The sequence below is a fragment of the Bos javanicus genome, chromosome 24 (genome assembly GCF_032452875.1).
Source record: "Bos javanicus breed banteng chromosome 24, ARS-OSU_banteng_1.0, whole genome shotgun sequence".
Classification (NCBI taxonomy): Eukaryota; Metazoa; Chordata; class Mammalia; order Artiodactyla; family Bovidae; genus Bos; species Bos javanicus.
This window is the reverse complement of record NC_083891.1, coordinates 56,568,235-56,580,929: the sequence shown is the minus strand read 5'-3', so window position 1 is coordinate 56,580,929 and position 12,695 is coordinate 56,568,235.

The following is a 12,695-nucleotide window of genomic DNA, read 5'->3' as shown; positions in this document are numbered from 1 at the left end:
CCTGGTCCTTTTTGCTGACAAAGGTCTGTCTAATCAAAGCTATGGTTTTTCCAGTAGTCATGTATGGATGTGAGAGTTGGACCATAAAGAAAGTTGAGTGATGAAGAATTGATGCTTTTGAACTGTGGTGTTGGAGAAGACTCTTGAGAGTCCCTTGGACTGCAAGGAGATCCAATCAGTCCATTCTGAAGGAGATCAGCCCCGAATATTCATTGGAAGGACTGGTGCTGGAGCCAAAGCTCCCATACTTTGGCCTCCTGATTCGAAGAACTGACGTATTGGAAAAGACCCTGATGCTGGGAAAGATTGAAGGCAGGAGGAGATGGGGACGACAGAGGATGAGATGGTTGGATGGCATCATTGACATGATGGACATGAGTTTGAGCAAGCTCTGGGAGTTGGTGATGGACAGGGAGGCCTGGTGTGCTGCGGTCTATGGGGTCTCAAAGAGTTGGACACAACTGAGCGACTGAGCTGACTGACTGACTAACTGGTCCTTCCAATAATGGTCAGCAAGCACTAAGGACAGAAGCCAGAGGGGAGAAATTGGTCTTCAATAGCCTTTTCTAATAAAACAAGTTGATGTTTTCCAGGGTGACTGTGATATCTTCCTGTCTTGAACTCCTGATTTTATGGGCTTCGGTGGACCTGACACTACGGCCTGTCTGTGGGCTGTGAATTCCTCAGAGCGGTGAACTCCTGGGCTCAAAGCTCCTGCGTAACCAGGGCCGCGTCTTCTTCTGCCCTGTTTCTGTGAGTGTGAGTGTGTGTGTGTGTGCGCGCGCGCACACGCACATATGCGCACTTACCCTCAGTCAACAAGTTTTATCTGACTCTTTGCAACCCCCTGGACTATAGTCAACCAGGCTCCTCTCTCCATGGAATTTTCCAGGCAAGAATGCTGGAGCAGGTTGCCATTGCCTACTCCAGGGGATCTTCCTGATCTAGGAATCTCAACGAACCCATGTCTCCTGCATCTCCTGCATTGGCAGGCGGATGCTTTACCAGTGGGCCACCTGGGAAACCCTTGTTTCCACATCCTCCCTGCGTTCGGTCTAGATGTTTAAGGAGTGTTTGAGGACCTAAGTAGCTCCCTGTGAAACACATGTCTGGTGTGGCCAGCAGTGCATGGAATGCAACCGTCTGTTTCCAATGGAAAAGACAGTAATTTGTACCCACTCAAGACATTTTTTATCAACATCTAAAAATGTAGGTCAAGAGGACACAGATTTTCCCCCATGGGACGTTTTACTATGTAAAAGTTACAGAGAGGGCTTACAGGTCTGTGCATGATGAATATTTGAACCATATTTTTTGAATAAATACAATTTTATAAAAAGAGATCATATGAGTGTAGTGTAAAATGCCCAAAGGAATAAGACCTTATGAGAGCTGTCTGGGAATGATACATGTTGGAAAAAACTCTCCTTGACCAGGAGGTAGAGGGGTCTGCCGTGGAGTCCAGAGGACACTGGTTACAGCTTCAGGCTCTGGAGTCAGCAGACTGGCCCTGGAACGCTGACTCTGTGACCTAGGAGAAGTTGTCAGCTTCTGTGCTTCTAGCTTTCTAGCTCCTTATCTACAGGACTGAAATAAAGACCGCCCCCCCCCCCCGACCCAGAATCTGAGAAAAAAATTAAACAAGGCAGGTAAAGGCCTTGGCAGAGCTCCTGGCTTGTATTGAACAGTTAATAAATATGAGCTAAAACAGCTTGGGTACATTTTTAGTGTCTTTCTGTGACCCTATAAATATCCTACTGTACAATGTATAGAAAAAGGCGTACTTGGTGAGGCATTTTCCTACAGAAAATGGCAAAGAAGCTCTTTGGTTCTCTTACAGCGTTACAGGTTTTCCTGGGACACATGATATGGACTCATTCCTCTTGGACTTAAAAATTGATGTATTGCTTATGCTTAGCACACCTCTGTGAACCTTCTGAAGAAAGTCCTGCTAGAATAATTCCCATATTGCATATGGATCACTGAAGGTCACATGATGTAAAGGAACCAAATTAGCTAGAAAATAAATAGGCATGCAGGAATCCTATGCCAGGCCTAAAGGCAAAAATGGATTGCTCAGTAATTACCAGAGTGAAAAACCTTGGGAATGCTTCATCAAAGAGCAACTGAGGTTACAGAATCTGATATTTTTCAGGCCTGGGATTATAGCCACTTAGTAAAATAAAAATCAGGTACTTTTACAGAATATCACTTTTCAGATTTCATTGGAAATCTGACCTCTACAGGAGTTCAGGAGGATGAATACTATATATATATATATATATATCTCAAGACTTCTTTGACTTGAAGTTTCCTAGGGGAGTTATTATTTTGGATACAAGTATTTCCCCACTTTTTCGGTGGCACAGTGTGAAGAATTCGCTGCCAATGCAGGAAACGTGAGAGATGCAGTTTCAGTCCTTGGGTCGGGAAGATCCCCTGGATTAGGAAATGGCCACCCACTCCAGTGTTCTTGCCTGGAAAATCCCATGGACGGAGGCGCCTAGTGGGCTACAGTCCGTGGGGTGGCAGACAGCTGGACACAGTTGAGCACACACAGAGAACAACACTTTTTGCAGACACAGGTGTTGCCCTGTGGGTTCCTCACCAACGCATGCCTACCAAGAGTAAGTTATAGGCACCACTTGGTTGGGAAATCTGGGAGGGATGGTGTCTTTGGTTAGAAATTGCGTTGTTCCTTTATTAATTTCTGTTTTCTTTCATCAATTCACTAAACAGGACGTGCTGGCTGTCATGTACCCCGGTGGGGCAGACACGGGCATCATACCATCACTCTAAAGCTCGTGACTCTTACGGTCTTGCGAGGGGAGAGGGAAGGAGACCTCCTGTCTGTGCTGTGTGACCAGCTCAACAACGAAGGGTTGATGAGAGATCTGGGTGACGACCCCTGTCTTGGGGAGGTTGGAGGTGGGCTTCTTCACAGAGGGCAACCTCTGAGCTGAGTTTTAAAGTGTGAGTAGGATTCACTAGGCAAAGAACTTGAGGATCCCCAGGAGGGGTGAAGACAGGAGGCAGGGAGGGTCACGGTGAGCTTATTGCCACAAAGATGGCCCTCGAAGGCTCCCAGTGACACTGTACCTTCAGCAGTGCCGCTCAGAACCATCCACAGTCTGCAGAGAGTGAGGGCTCAGTCTGACTTGAACTGAGCGTGTGTAGGAGCAGCTGGAGTCAGATCCATGGAGAGAGGGAAACAGCAGCTGCTCACGTGGAGACCAGATGATGCATCCAGGGACCTGCCAGTCTCTTTTGTGCCTTAATTTATGAATGAGAAAAGCAGACCACTTTCCGTTATGAGACACCGCTGAATAAGGCATCATGGAGCTGACTTTTGGAAGGACAAGTGACGTCTCCAGACGACAAGCCACTGGGAAACTCTCAAGGAGCCGTTTCCCAGCAGACGGCCCCCAAGCCGCAAGCGAAGGAGTTCGTTCTGTACCCTATGGCCTGACTCCTTTGTTTCTAGTGGGTCTAACACTGGCCACAGAGGAAAGCTCTTGGAATCTCTCTGGATTTCTACCTCCTAATTCCCCACAGAAGATAAATACTTTATGAGTTCAGAGGTAGGAAAAGCCATTGTGGTCAAAGAAAGCTTCACAAAAGCTCTCAACTTGAACAGAGTCTAGGAAGATACATGGAAGTTTCCAGAAATGGAGATGGTCACAGGGGCAGGGCAGTTAGGGGCAACCAGGCTGAGGGTTAGGGTTAGGGAAGGGCATGCCAGGGCCAGCAGATGGCTAAGCCCCTGGGAGTAAAGGAAAAGCAGCCAACATGTAGAGAGCACTCTTTAAGGGCCAGGTGCTTTTAATACATTATCCGTAATCTTTCCTTGATCGGGTGAGCAAAACATCACTCCCTTCACTTTACCGCTGAAGAAACTGATGTTAAGGATTTGCTCAAGGTGAAGCTCTTTGACTTTGAAGCCCACCCTTTAAAGCAGGTCCAGAGACAGAGAGCTGGAAGAGTATGCAGGCCTGGGAAGTTTGAAAGCACAATCGTTCGACAGTGAGAATCAGTTCGTGCTGCTACCACTGAAGGTGAACATGATGGTGATGTCATCTCACTTTTATTGCACACCTGCTATGCGGTGGGTATTATACTCGGCACTTCACTATGATTACATAATTAGATTACTAACTACTATCATTCGATCTCCATTCCATCCCTCCGATGGTATAATGTGTGTGTGCATGCTTAGTCACTCAGTCGTGTCCAACTCTTTGCGATCCTTTTGATGGTAGCCCACCAGGCTCCTCTGTCCATGCAATTTTTCAGGCAAGAATACTGGAGTGGGTTGCCATTTTCTCCTCCAGGGGATCTTCCCCACCCAGGGATCGAACATGCATCTCCTGTGTCTCCTGCACTGCAGGTGGATTCTTTACCACTGAGCCATTTGGGGAAAAGTCCTGATGGCATAATGACTGGCACATTTTCAAGAATGAGCAACTGAGGCTCAAAGAGGTTAAGCAACTTGCCAAAATAACGCAGTGAGTGGCTTCAATGTCTTCCACTGATACTTCAGGGCCAAAAGGAAGAGGAGTCTGAACCTGCTCCCTTGGGCACTGTGTCTCAGGGTTACCGAGGAAGAGAATGCATATTAGCCTCTTTTAAAAAGTCATTTAGGGACTTCCTGGAGAAGGCGATAGCACCCCACTCCAGTACTCTTGCCTGGAAAATCCCATGGACGGAGGAGCCCGGTAGGCTGCAGTCCATGGGGTCGTTCAGAGTCGGACACGACTGAGCGACTTCACTTTCACTTTTCACTTCCATGCATTGGAGAAGGAAATGGCAACCCACTCCGGTGTTCTTGCCTGGAGAATCCCAGGGACAGGGGAGCCTGGTGGGCTGCTGTCTACGGGGTCGCACAGAGTCGGACAGGACTGAAGGGACTTAGCAGCAGCAGCAGCAGCAGCAGCAGCAGGGACTCCCTTGGTGGTCCAGCGGCTGGGAATGTGCCTTGCAATGCAGGGGGCAAAGGTTCAATCCCCAGATGGGGGAACTGGGATCCCACATGGCAGGGAGCATCTGAGCCCGAGAGCCACAACTGGAGAGAAGCCCGTGCACCACAACGAATGTCAGTGCTGAGGCTGGGACCTGATGCAGCTAAAATAAGTGAATACTTAAAAAAAATAAAACAAAAAGCTATTTAATCACAAGGGTGGGGAACGCATGGCAACAAGGAAAAGACCGTAGTGATACCTGTGAAAAGCAGGAGCCTGTCTGTGGCTGGGAGGAGACTGGGAAGGGCATAGGAAGCGGGGTGGTGCTCAGCTGACCTGTGGGGTCACTCTGGAGACAGCATCTTATTTTCATTGTCTACTTCATGCCACCGCAGCACCCAGCACAGCACCTAGCACATGCCCAGCGTGGAAAGAAGGCAAAGAGCTTCTCTGATGTACAGCATGACTGAGGGCCAGGTTAGGGAGAAGGTCGGTTTCCTGTACTGACTGTAGAAACGGATCGTTCATCTTGAATGGGATGGGTGAGTTGTCTTGCTTATTGAAGAGAATGGGTTTAATTAAATACAGAATATAAAGCACAGGAGGGGTGAAATGCCCTCCTACCCTAATCTCCCCAGGGACAGCCACTGTTGCCACCCAGAGGCACTCTGTGCGTTCGTAGGCATCTGACTGTGTATTAATTTTTACAACATAAATGTCAAGGCCAGTTTGGAGTGATATATGTTTCAAGGTTTTTAGCTATATCTTTTACAAAAGACATTTTTTTGCATAAAATTTTAACATTTCAGATGTTTGAAAGGATTACATTTTCTAGAAGCTGAGGAATTCCTCATTTTGCACTCACAGACTTCTCTTAAAGCTCAGTGAAGCATCTCTATGTGAAAGGAATACAAGAACTTCAAATATCCTTTTCTTCAGTGAATAAATAAAATTTATTTGGAAAGCCGTCTTAAGACTTTTTGCGGTCCAGTCCCTAGGATATGGTGTGGAAGGAGCTATTACGTTCAATTGTGTTCATCTCAGGGTCCTTGCATAGAATTTCGATTTTTCAAATATTTGCAGATGTTATTTTTTTTCTTGAAGCAGAGGTATTATACTTGGAGAAGCTACTTGAAAAATAATCGTACAGTTAAGTTTTAAGCTATTCTTATGTCAATTGTGTCTCTGTATGGCACTGGCTCTGGGAACAGGAAGTCACCCACAGTGAGAGTGGCTGCAGTAGCATTTCCTAGGGATGAACAAGGAGGTGTTTTTAGAAGAGAATTCTAATTTTAGCCTTCATCTTGAGTTTCAGGGTACTTTTTGTCTCTTGTGCTTCTGAAACTGTGATTGTCGACAGCGTAGCTTTCAGAGCAGGGGAAAGCCCTTCTGTTTGTATATTATTATAACAAAAAATGATAAAATTTCCATGTGATTTTAAAAAATGCACTGCCTCATGCTGATTTATTGATGAGGACAGCTTCAACAGACAACATGGTAGGAATTGTGGAAGGAAAGACGGCTAAGAATCCCCTCCCCAGCGCCTGGCTCCCGATGACAAGCACATGCCTCTAGCTGAGATTTCTCGTGTTCACAGGGAAGTCACAACAATAGGAGGTCACCGGACTTCCCGACATGGAAAAACTCGGTCTCAGCGGAGCAGGGGGGAGGTTGAGCCATGCCATGTTACACGCTGTGGCCCTCCATGCTCCGCATCACGGCCACCAGAATGCGATATGACAGTGTGTTATTCCTTGCCATAAATAAGGGGAAAAGAGACTGAAGGGGATTAAATGACTTGGCCAAACTCACAGTAGCTTTTTTTTTTTTTTTAAATGGGATTTTAACATGTAGCTGAGTGCCTGCATAGTTATTCCCCTTTTCACCAAATCTGATTGCCTTTCATCCAGAAGGTTAGGGTCTGTACACTGGGGCATGAAAGAATGCTTCCTCAAAGTGAATGTTTCTCATTTAAAAAGGAGCCAAGGATGTGGTCCCCACCTCTGCTTCTGTATCCCTTTCTCCTCATGGTCAGCTTTTTGAAAGGATGTCTGAACATGAGGAAGGTGGTTTCTCAGTGGAGGAGATGACTGATGTAAACTCGGGAGGAATCTTTTATGTCTCTGTTTCAAAATTCTATTTTACTCTGTAGTTTTACATGAGTCTGGTTGGAGGTAGTGTAAGATGAGGTAGTGTCTGGCTTTGGGTGTCTGTACTTGTGTTTGAAGGACGGCAGTACTTTTTGTTTGTTTAATCCTTTGATTTTTAGTTGGAGGATAACTGCTTTACAATACTGTGTTGGTTTCTGCCATACCTCAGCATCAATCAGCCGTAGGTACACACGTGTCCCCTCCCTCTTGAAACTCCCTCCCATCTCCCACCCTGTCCCACCCCTCTAGGTTGTCCCAGAGCACCGATTTGAGCAAATTCCCACAGGCTATTTTACGTTTGGTAACGTACATGTTTTCATAATATGCTGTCAATCCATCCCACCCTCTCTTTCCCCGACTGTGTCCACAAGTCTTCTCTGTGTCCGTGTCTCCGTGGCTGCCCTGCAGATGTGTTCGTCAGTACCATCTTTCTAGATTCCATGTATATGCGTTGCTGCTGCTGCTGCTGCTAAGTCGCTTCAGTCGTGTCCGACTCTGTGCGACCCCATAGATGGCAGCCCACCAGGCTCCCCCGTCCCTAGGATTCTCCAGGCAAGAACACTGGAGTGGGTTGCCATTTCCTTCTCCAATACATGAAAGTGAAAAGTGAAAGTGAAGTTGCTCAGTCGTGTCTGACTCTTAGCGACCCCATGGACTGCAGCCCACCAGGCTCCTCTGTCCATGGGATTTTTCCTGGCAAGAGTACTGGAGTGGGGTGCCATTGCCTTCTCCGTATATGCGTTAATATACAATATTTAGTTTTCTCTTTCTGACTTACTTCACTCTGTATAATAGGCTCTAGGTTCATCCACCTCATTTGAACTGACTCGAATGTGCTGGGGGAGGGCAGTTTTGATGTTGGCCTTTTTGCAGGTAGAAGAGGTTGAGTGGAGACCGTCAGAGGACTTGCCAGCGGGTGGAGAATGTGATTACCACCTCCCCTAACAGCAACCCGAGTAGAAGGAGCCAGCGTGGGCTGGAGGTGAGAGGTAGGTAACCGATCTTCCCCAGGATATCTCTGATGCTTACACTGGTTATCTGACACCTGGCTTCTCTCCTGTATAGGGCTTTTATTCTTGCTCTGAGTTCAACCGTTCAGTAGAAAAAAAAAAAAGAAACTTAACCACTGTGTATGCTACATCCCTGACAAAGAATTTTATTTCTTGTATTTTTCCCAAAGGAAAATCCCCAACAAAAGTGAGTAAAGCACATGTTGTGATACTGCTTTTTTGCATCTGTGATCATCTAGGGTTACAGAAAGCCTCCTAATTGGAACTCAGTCACCATAAAAAGGTACCACTGCTCACTTGGGGGCAGGTGCTACCCCAAGGGAATCAGAGTGTGGGAGACTGAGAGTATTGCTTCATTCCTTGGAAGCCTGGCATGACATGTATTTGTAGGCATATCCGGGTATGAAGTTGACTCAAAGGTGGTTACTGAATTCTCCTGGTTTGGGCTTAGATTTTGGACAACCTTTCCCCATCCACTAGGCAAATGATACTTTTCTGACCCTGCAGCATCGTCTGCATTCTCAGACGTCTGTCCTCTGCCTTCCTCATTCTCTATGACAATTAGGATTGATGACTAAATGGGGACCTTGTAACATTAAACTTACTCTTTAATCTTTACAGCAACATCCTTCAACTCTTTAGTGTTATGTGGGATGGCTGTGTAGTTAGCAGTGTTAGGTAGGATTTGTAAGGCAGTGGAAACTGCATGTAGTATACATCTGGTTAAGGCTAGCTGTGAAAAAGTGAGGGCTGCAGACAGCATTAGACCTTTAGACAGTGGCTGTGAGCACTTATCAAAGGATGCTCCCTTTGTGAGCTCAGTGTGGATAAGGATGCTGGTTCCTCGTAGGTCTCTACAGTTGATAATCACTATCTTTAGGGCCATCTTTGGGGAAAAAACTGACAACCATATAAATCTTACATTTTTATAGCCCTTCAATCTTTTTTCAAAGTACTCTCACATCTATTATCCCGACTTCACCTCCCAAGGAAACTGTGAGCTGGGCACAGCAAGTATTTCTATCTTGATTTCATAGATAAGAAACAAGGAGGTTAAATCCCCAGCGAGGTAGAGGAGACTGAGGCTAAACATCCTCGTCTGATGTTAAGACTGCTAGTCTCTCTACTGAAAAAAGCCTCTCCTTTTTTATTCTCTGCAATCTAGCCTCTACTGTGGAAGTCACTTTATTTAAAGCAGCGTTTCTCAACTTGACCTGCACATTTAAGTCACCCGAGCAACTTAATACTGATGCCCAAGCCCCATCCCAAACCAACTGCACTAGGATCTTGGCAGTAGCTTCCAGCCGTCTGCACGTTTCAAAGTGCCTTGGGTGATTCTGACGCACACTGAGGATGAAAAACCATTGCTAGCAGCTGACCAGTGGCAACTCTCTCGTCAAATTCCATGGCGTTCCCTTCACCATTAGCCTGGAGCCACTGGATGTTAATTTCTTCTTTAAACCCACTCCAATGCAGGAGACGCAATAGATGTAGGTTCGAGATCTCTGGGTTGGGAAGATCCCCTGGAGTAGGAAATGGCAACCTACTCCAGTATTCTTGCCTGGAAAATTCCATGGACAGTGGAGCCTGGCAGGCTACAGTTCATGGGCCCAGATAGTTGGACACGACTGAGCGACTAAGCACAGCACAGAGAAAGAAACATTAAATCTTTTATTTGTATTTAATTTTCAACTCCTCCTTTGGAAAATGCCTATTTTTTGTATATGCCTTATGATGTGTGAATATATAAGTAGAGTTATATATAATTTATAAGTTTTTAGACACAAGTATATTGAGTGCATCTAAAATTTGTGCAAATGGAGATGAATCATCCAAAAACTTTGGCGATCACTGATTTTTTAGAAATTCCTGGCTGAAACCATCAGGAAAAGTCCAGAATGCCACTCCTGGAATAGAGGGAAAAGGAAACAATTGTTCTAAGGCATCAATGATTTGAGCAAATGTTTTTGCAAAACCTGCCAATAGTTGGTTTCTCCCAAGGGCCCAAAGAACTGGGTTTACTTCTCTTTGGAGAGGTGGGTCTGCTCCTGCCTGGACCAATGTTCGTGGAAGGTGCCAGCACTTCCCCCCAGGACTGAACACCCTGGTGCCCCTGGGAAGACAGCCGGCACAGGCCTTGGGGCTGACTGCCTGCCCACAGGGTCTTTCCCAGCAACATCCCAGTTTGTAAGTGGTTCTTCTGTTGCTCTGCATAATCCTCTCCCCACCCTTACCCCCACTTACCATCTCTCCAGCTGCCCTCGGTGTTCTCTTTGCCTAGATTTATCTAGATACAGATGTTGTGGGGAGGGGGTCTGGCCAGGGTGCCCTGATTCAACACTGTCCCCTAGACACTTATTTTTGGGGAGGTGGTGTCAGACACACACCCCCTCCTCACTGGTGCTGGGAAGTGGGATTCTGTGTGTCTAAGGCCTGCAACAGGGTGTCCTCTAAGATTTAGGGGTGGGTGTCTGGGTTGAAGAAACTGCCAAGTCTGTGACCCTGAGACATGCCAAGAGTAAATGCAGGAGTGACGGCAGGGGACCAGAAGCAGGGGCTGAGAGCCAGCTCAGAGGGTGGGCGAGGAGTCCTCCTGAGGGACCCCCACCCTCGCTTTGCCAACTGAGCGTACCTACCCTCCATGAGGGGTGTCCTAGGTGCTGGGTGGACTTAAAGCACACGATAAGGGCATCCTCCTGGGGTACCAATTTTACCAGAAGAACGGGGGAAAGATTTTTCTTACACCAAAACAAATACGGAAAGAGCATGGAATAAAATACAAAAAGCACCTGCACTTCAAAGGTGAAAATAGATTTTTCCTGCAGGTCTTTTTTCTGCCTCTTCCCAGGCCTGAGGCTTTGCCTCCCCAGCATCTGCCTGTGGGAAGCCCTGCACCAGAGCATCCATCCGGGGTAGGGTAGGGGATCTGATCCCTGAGAAGGGCCAGAGACCGCCCCCCGCCCCCCCACGCCCCCACCCCAGGGGCGGAGCCTGAGAGGCAGAGCCGGGCGTCGGGGTTGGTCTTGGCTGAGGCGCTGGTCTTCGCTGGGTAAAACCCGATCCCAGGCGGGCCTGAGGTTTCAGTCTCACCTCTCTGCAGGTAGCTCTCGCTTCTCGGTGTCACTTGCCTGAGGGAACTTGGAACTAGGGAGAAGTTTCCACCGCGTCAGAGCCAGGGCCTTTTCTAGCGGGGAGGGCAGAGATGGTTCTAGATGAGTCAGCGCTGCTTATCGGGCTGCAGGTCGCAGCGGTGAGGACCTGATGCACCCTCTGCCTAGACCATCATTACCTCCGGCAGGCCCTCCTGGAGCCGGGAGAGGCAGTTAGGCTAATGAGATGGCAGTTGGCAGAGACAGATTCACGGTCAACATCTGTGTTTATAAAAATTGTATTTATTGTTGGCTGTGCTGGGTCTTTAAGGTATGATTTCACTTAAGGGAGGCAAAAGAGTGAAAGTGACGGTGTTCATCACTCAAGTCGTGTCCGACTCTGCGACCCCGCGGGCGGAAGGCCGCCAGGCTCCCCACCCATGGGCGTTTCCCATTATGCTCCTTTAAGTGACACTTGCTGCTTGCAGACCTTCTCTAGTTGCGCCAAGCAGGGGCCACTCTCCAGCCGTGGCGCATGGCTTCTCTTCTCGGGGAGAGAAACGTGGGCTCTGGAGCAGAGCTCAGTAGTGGCACACGAGCTTGGTGGCATCTTCCGGGACTAGGGATCAAACCCATGTTCCCGGCATTGGCAGGTGGATTCCCATGCGCCGTATCATCGGGGAAGTCTAGCGTCTTTTCTTTTTAAATTAAAAAACTTGAAATGGTATTCTAATAAGAACACTTAATGTGAGATTTATTCTCTTAACAAAGCTGTAAGTGTACAAATATAGTATTACTATCTCTAGGCATAATATTGTACTGCAGATCTCTAGAACTTGTTCCTCTGGCATGACTGACATTTTATGCTCATAGGATAGCAACCCCTCATTTCTCATTCTATCCAGTCTCTGGCAACTAGCATTCCTCTTTTTTTTTTTTTTTGTTCCTGTGAATTTAATACAGAATCTGCCTGCAGTACAGGAGACCTGGGTTCAATCCCTGGGTGGGGAAGGTCCCCTGGAGAAGGGAATTGCCACCCACTTCAATATTCTTGCCTGGAGAATCCCTTGGACAAAGGAGCCTGGTGGACTACAGTCCATGGGGTCACAAAGAGTCAGACATGACTTGAGCAATGAACACTGTCTCTTTCACTTTCTTACCTCCCTTAAGTGAAATCATACAGTGATTTCTTTCCTTTGGTAACTGGCTTATTTCACTTAGCATAATGTCCTCGAGGTCCATCCATGTTATCACTTACCACAGGATTTCCTTTTTAAAGGCTGAGCAATACTCCACCGAGTATACATGCCACTGTCTCTCTGTTCATTTGTTGAGGGATATTTGGGTTGTTGCTACATCTTGGTTATTGTAGATAGTGCTGCTGTGGACATGAGCATGCTAATGTCTCTTTGAGATTCTGATTTCAATTCTTTTGGATGCTTTTCCAGAAGTGAGATTGCTGGACGATATGGTAGTTTTATTTTTAGT